This window comes from Lactuca saligna, chromosome 9, assembly GCF_052625555.1.
Source record: "Lactuca saligna cultivar CGN05327 chromosome 9, ASM5262555v1, whole genome shotgun sequence".
Taxonomy (NCBI): Eukaryota; Viridiplantae; Streptophyta; class Magnoliopsida; order Asterales; family Asteraceae; genus Lactuca; species Lactuca saligna.
Genome location: NC_136425.1, coordinates 95,466,051 through 95,473,754, shown reverse-complemented (window position 1 = coordinate 95,473,754; position 7,704 = coordinate 95,466,051).

The following is a 7,704-nucleotide window of genomic DNA, read 5'->3' as shown; positions in this document are numbered from 1 at the left end:
ATTTATGTGTATTTAAGTGTATTTAACTTTAGAAATTAAGAGAAAAATAGTTTTACAGTCGAGAAAAATCCTCAGAATTTTTATGTAACCTCCTACTATAAACCATGATGTTTTGGTAAATTTTCATTAATTTTGGATAATCAGAACTATTTTTGCTATTTTTAGACCATTATAATTACTAAAAATTGGGAAAAATAGTAAGGCATGATGAAGAATGTTGAAATTATTTTTCTGAGTCACCCATTATAGGTAAGGTATGCCAAAAATTGTTAGATACAATTTTTCACACTCTCTAAAGTGGTTTTGTGATTTATTATATCCTAACAAAAAGAAAATCGGAAACCATACCAAACAGCAACAAAAATTAATGATATTTAGTGAGGGGTCGTTATCCATCATAAGGGTCATTCACGAATTTATTCCGGATTTATTGACCTCTGCAAGTATTTTATGTGATTTATGCCCTTGGTTTCTAGCAATAATTTTAATAAATCAAAGAAATAATAAAAACTTTTGGTACTTTACAGATTATCACATGCATGTGAGGGCTTTCAAAAGGAAAAATGTTCAAAATTTATTCAGAAGGGAAATAGGGGTATTGAACCCAAACAAGTTAAGAAATGTTTCATGCAATGGTGCATGAGATGTAAATATGCCTGAAGTTCATTAATATGTGTAGCCCGTTCAGTGGGGTTTTAAGCCACGAAATTTCAGCCATCATTCACTGAATATGTTAAGTTTCTAAATTATTTTTCCCCAGATTTATGGTTAGGTTTAAGGCCATTGATCATGCAAGACAAAAATAGTGAACACAGAAAAAGAGCTGTATGCGCAACCATTTTGTAAAAATTGCAAAAAATCGGATATTTAAGTTTTTTACAGTGAGACCAGTTGGGTTTGAAATTTAACTCGCGGAGCTATCCAATACAAAAAGAATATCATAATTTGGTTTAGAAATGACCGAGTTATGGACGTTCAAAGTCGAACAAAGTAATCTGGCAGATTGCATGTTTGTTTTTGTGCATTATTAGGGTATTTTGACAAGAACATCATGCATGCCTTTGGTAAGATCTGATTTCTAACACATGCATGGAGTGAATGAGCATCCAATATGTACTAGAAATGGTTTAAATGCTTTTGGTCATGCAAGAACACAAAAGAAATGGAGAAGAAGATGAAACATTCGGTTTTGATGTCACATGATCATATGTGCATCTTTTCACTCCTTGCATGGGTTTGATCCCGGATTTTCACCATCTCAAACACATGCATTGTTTTTAGGGTGAGAATCTACAAACCACAAGGGAAGAATAAAGATTTCTAGCCATGGAAAGGCATAGAATCCGAAAAGTAGAGAAAACTATGAAGAAGAAGAAGTTTAACCATGAAACCATGGGAGAAGATGTTGTTGTTTACCTTGGTTTTGACCTTGAGAGAAGTAAGAACACTTCAAAGTCTTCAAAATCTCGAAATTTGGCAGTGGAGTGAGAGAAATTTCGCGGGTTAGAGAGAGAGAAAGGAGAAGAGTTTGTGTGAGAAGAGTGGAGTGTAAGAGAGTGAAAAGGGAAGAGGTAGTGTGAGGGAGAAGTTCTAATGATTGTGTTTTGGGAAGAGAGAGAGTGCATGGGGAGGGGAGATGGCCGGCTCTATCATACATTAGGCCTCCTCTTTCCAAAACTTTAAACTTTATAAAATGATCTCCATTATTTTTATAAAAACACTAATTTTTATAAAAGTGTTTATTAAGCAAAGTTGATTTATTTAAAAATCTTGTTTTTAACTAATAATTTATGATTAATACTTGATAATTTAATTTCTATTTCATTGATTATAATTCCTAATTTGATTAATAAAAATGTTCTATGAGAAAGTTTATAGGCAAATTTTATAAAGTTTTTAAGCTTTATAATTTATAAGTTTGGATTTTGGGCTCTTTAGGGTTTTTGGAATATTGTTTGGCATTCATCAACATGTTGAAGTATAATTAGAATGTTTTAATTTATTTTTAGGGTTTTATACCCTATTTTAATTATAACAAAGCTTGAAGCTTTATTCTAATTATAGTATTGGCATTTCCTATTGTAGCTAAGCAACTTACTATAATTGTAAGTACCAAGTATATTAGTCCTAGACCTTAGTTGGATAATAGTTTATGCAAGATTTTGACCTAATTTATACTACAAGGCCATGGCATGTTGTACATGAATGGTTTTTATAAAGATGCATGAGTCCGAAAATGACTTGAATTGACAGTTGTCACAGTATCCCCCACTTAAAAAGAATTTCGTCTTGAAATTCATTCTATGTCATCGTTTGTCGTCGCAAGGGAAAAGTTGTGGATACTTTTCCTTTATGAAGTCCTCGGGCTCCCAGCTGTACTCCGGCCCGCGTTTTGAGTTCCATCGAACTTTCACAATCGGGATCTTACTCTGCTTAAGTTTTTTTACCTCCCTATCAAGGATTTCTATCGGTTCCTCAACGAAGTTCAGCTTATCATCGATCTTAATTTCCATCAGGGGTACTATCAATGCTTCGTCGGCTAGACATTTATTAAGGTTGGAGACGTGGAATGTGTCATGAATGGCGCTTAACCCTTGGGGCAATTGAAGTTTATACGCTACCAAACCAATCCTTTCAATAATTTCGAAGGGTCCAACATATCTCGGGCTTAGTTTTCCTTTCTTACCAAAATGTACAAGCCCTTCCAAGGCGACACCTTTCAAAGTACCTTGTCTCCTACTTGGAATTCCAATGGTGTGCGACGATTATCCGCAAAAGTTTTCTGACAATCTCTAGAAACTTTATGCCGATCCTTGATGATAGCAATCTTGTCAGATGTTTCCTGGATAAGTTCGAGTCTAGTCAACTGTCTGTCTCCGATTTCTGTCCAGCATAAGGGCGAACGACACTTGCGTCCATACAACGCTTCATATGGAGCACATTGGATACTCGTGTGGTAACTGTTATTGTAGGAAAACTCAATTAGAGGAAAATGAGTATCCTAATTTCCTTTGAACTCAATGAAACACGCTCGTATCATGTCTTCTAATGTTTTTATTGTTCTCTCTGTTTGCCCATCTGTCTGAGGGTGGTAAGTTGTGCTCAAATCTATCTTGGTTCCTGGTGCCTTCTGTAACATCCACAAAAATCTTGATGTAAAACGACTATCTCTATCAGAAATGATAGATACGGGTACACCATGCAGAGAAACAATTTTGTCAATGTAGATTTGGGCCAATTTTTCCATCTTGAAATCTTCTCGAACAGGGAAAAAATGAGCAGATTTTGTGAGTCGATCCACTATGACCCAAATTGAGTCGTGACCTTTAGCAATTCTTGGGAGTTTGGTAACGAAATCCATAGATATTTGCTCCCATTTCCATTGGGGGATTTCAGGCTGTTGCAACAAGCCGGATGGTTTTTGATGTTCAACTTTGACTATTGAGCATGCCAAACACTTCCCGACGTACAAGGCAATATCCTTTTTCATTCCAGGCCACCAATAGTACTCTTCAAGATCCTTGTACATCTTATCCGCTCAAGGGTGGATTGAGTGTTTAGATCGATGAGACTCCTACAGTACCATGTCTCTCAGATTGTTAACCCTTGGAATGCAGACCCTGTCCTTAAAATAACAAACTCCATCAGGTTTGGTTTCAAATCTCTCTTCCAAACCATGTCAGGTCTCGCCTGGAAGATTTTCCTTGAATAACGCTTTCTCCAGGGCATCAATGATTTGAGATTTCAAGCTTGTCTGAATTACCATTCCCAAAACTCTCACACGGGAAGGTTTCACTTTTTCTTTCCTACTAAGAGCATCGGCTACTACGTTAGCCTTTCCTAGGTGATATCGTATCTCACAATCATAATCACTAAACAACTCTACCCATCTCCTATGCCGCATGTTTAACATTTTCTGATGTGGGATATGCTGAAGGCTTTTGTGATCGGTATAAATGGTGCACTTGGTTCCGTACAAATAATGCCTCCATATCTTAAGAGAGAAAACTATTGCTCCTAGTTCAAGATCATGGGTGGTATAATTCTTCTCATGCGGTTTGAGTTGTCTGGAAGCATACGCAATGACTTTATCTTTTTGCATTAACACACATCCTAATCCTTGATGAGACGCATCACAATACACCACAAAGTTCTCTGATCCTTCTAGTAAAGCCAAAATTGGTGCATTGCATAACTTGTTTTTCAAGATTTGAAACGCCTCTTCGTGTTTCTCTTCCCAAAGAAATTTTCTATCCTTTTGGGTCAAAGATGTTAATGGTTGAGCAATCCTAGAGAAATTCTCAATGAAGCGTCTGTAGTACCCAGCTAATCCTAGGAACTGTCGTATTTCTGTCGGGGTTTTAGGGGCTTCCCATTTCTTGATTGCCTCAATCTTAGCTGCATCTACATGAATTCCTCTTTCGCCGATCACATGACCAAGAAAATGTACTTCCCGAATCCAAAATTCACACTTAGTGAACTTGGCATACAATTTCTGCTCCTTCAAGAACTCCAACACTAGCTTCATATGTCTATTGTGATCTTCATGCTTGATACTATGTTTAAACTTCTTCCTGGCTTCTCACCGTGTATGATAAGGGTTTCTCCTTTAGGGAGAGGCACTCTAATGACTTTCTCGTAACAACCAATGTCCGCTCTATTTTTGGGTAACCAATCCATCCCTACTATCACATCAAAACTACCTAGCTCTATAGGAATTAGGTCAATGCTAAAGAGTTTATCAGCTAAATTCAGAGTACAACTAGGAATTATATCACTAGCCCTAATTTCATACCCATCAGCAAGTTCAATAGCATAAGCATTCCTCATCTTTACCGATTTCAAGCCAATTAACAGTCTAAATCCTAAAGAAACAAAACTCCTATCTGCTCCCGGATCGAATATGGCTGATGCAAAATGGTTGTTCAGGAGAAACGTACCTGTTATCACTTCAGGGTTCTGACGAGCTTCTTCTGCACCAATCACAAAGGCTACACCTCTTGGCCGTCCAACTTGATTTCCTTGAAAGTTTTGCCTGTCTTGGCCTTGTCCATTGTTACCAGGTCCATTGTTCAGTTTCGGACATGCTCTATGGAGATGATCAGTACTCCCACACTCGTAACATGCCCTTTTTCCCTCCTTATTCACCTTACAATACTTCGAGTGATGGCCTTTTTGCTTACAGTTTTGGCACACTGGGCAAGCTCCCTTTTGATGGAAGTTACACTTATTGCACTTTGGAAGCGGTCCTGAGTACTGCTTTCTCTCATGCACTTCCTGTTCTTGAGTTTTCACTGGTTCTTCCTCTTGGGCTCTTACCATAAAGTTTCCTGAGACTTTCTGCTTCCTCCCTGACTTGCCTCCATACTTCTTCTCTCCCTGATCTGCTGGCTTCCTCTTGCTACTAGAGCTTTCCTTTGTCGATGCTACCATCCTTATCACATCATTGGTTAGTTGATTTGCTAGACTTACTGCACATTGAATAGTAGTTGGGTTTGCTGAGGTAACCATTCCCCGAATCTCTAGTGCCAGACCCAGATGTAACGATCTATCCATTTCTCCTCAGGATTAACCACGTGAGGTACCAGTTTTGCTAGTTCATGAAATTGGAATGTGTACTTCTCTATTTGTGTTCCAACCGTAGAATGGTTCCAGAATTCAGACTCAAGCTTCTGAAGTTCATCCTTGGACAATACTCCTCTATCAACAGCTTCCATCGAATGCTGAAACAGGATTTCCATCCCTGTCATCACTTCGTTCAATACCTCCTGGTGCCCAGCTATCACAGTGAGACTGTGGTGTAGATCCGCTGCCATCAAATGCATAATCCAGGACTCCTCCGGGGTCATACCTGGTTACCTGACAGGTATCCTTATGACTCGCTGTGGTGGCGGTGCTCTCGGTCCTGCAACGCTGGGTCCTACCTCGCTAGGTCCTGTCGTGACAAGTCCTGCTGAGCTGGTGGCTATCCTTCCTGGAATGGGAACACTCTTCCTCGCTATCCTCCGAATGCGAAGCCCATAAAGCGGTGGCTGTGGCAACACCGATGAAGGCGATGCCTCGGGTCGTTGACTCGAGGCTTTGTCATTGCTAATCTCCACCGAGTTCCCAGTATCTTTCGTGTCCTTTGATGGGTCTTCTTCTACCAAGGTGGGGGAATTATGTCGAGGGATAAAAGTGACGTAGCCGGACTCGTCGGCTGAGGCGGTAGCGCGGGAAGATGATGATGTTGACACAGTGGACTGAGACATAATTTTAATGAGATATGAAATAAACGACAATGCATGCCTATAATATGCAATGCTTACACACACCAAAATTAACATTTTGAATTTATGAAACAGGATTTCCATCCCTGTCATCACTTCGTTCAATACCTCCTGGTGCCCAGCTATCACAGTGAGACTATGGTGTAGATCCGCTGCCATCGAATGCATAATCCAGGACTCCTCCGGGGTCATACCTGGTTACCTGACAGGTATCCCTATGACTCGCTGTGGTGGCGGTGCTCTCGGTCCTGCAACGCTGGGTCCTACCTCGTTAGGTCCTGTCGTGACAAGTCCTGCTGAGCTGGTGGCTATCCTTCCTGGAATGGGAACACTCTTCCTCGCTATCCTCCGAATGCGAAGCCCATAAAGCGGTGGCTGTGGCAACACCGATGAAGGCGATGCCTCGGGTCGTTGACTCGAGGCTTTGTCATTGCTGATCTCCACCGAGTTCCCAGTATCTTTCGTGTCCTTTGATGGGTCTTCTTCTACCGAGGCGGGGGAATTATGTCGAGGGATAAAAGTGACGTAGCCAGACTCGTCGGCTGAGGCGGTAGCGCGGGAAGATGATGATGTTGACACAGTGGACTGAGACATAATTTTAATGAGATATGAAATAAACGACAATGCATGCCTATAATATGCAATGCTTACACACACCAAAATTAACATTTTGAATTTATGAAACAGGATTTCCATCCCTGTCATCACTTCGTTCAATACCTCCTGGTGCCCAGCTATCACAGTGAGACTGTGGTGTAGATCCGCTGCCATCGAATGCATAATCCAGGACTCCTCCGGGGTCATACCTGGTTACCTGACAGGTATCCCTATGACTCGCTGTGGTGGCGGTGCTCTCGGTCCTGCAACGCTGGGTCCTACCTCGCTAGGTCCTGTCGTGACAAGTCCTGCTGAGCTGGTGGCTATCCTTCCTGGAATGGGAACACTCTTCCTCGCTATCCTCCGAATGCGAAGCCCATAAAGCGGTGGCTGTGGCAACACCGATGAAGGCGATGCCTCGGGTCGTTGACTCGAGGCTTTGTCATTGCTGATCTCCACCGAGTTCCCAGTATCTTTCGTGTCCTTTGATGGGTCTTCTTCTACCGAGGCGGGGGAATTATGTCGAGGGATAATAGTGACGTAGCCGGACTCGTCGGCTGAGGCGGTAGCGCGGGAAGATGATGATGTTGACACAGTGGACTGAGACATAATTTTAATGAGATATGAAATAAACGACAATGCATGCCTATAATATGCAATGCTTACACACACCAAAATTAACATTTTGAATTTTTGAAATAAAGTTTTCTCAAATATTTTTGTTGAACATATTCTCATTATAATTAGCTCAAGCTTTGTATAAATCTTTCCTTAATTAAACATAGGTGATCAGGCTATGTTTAATCGAGGTCCAATAATACAACTCCCGACCTGATTA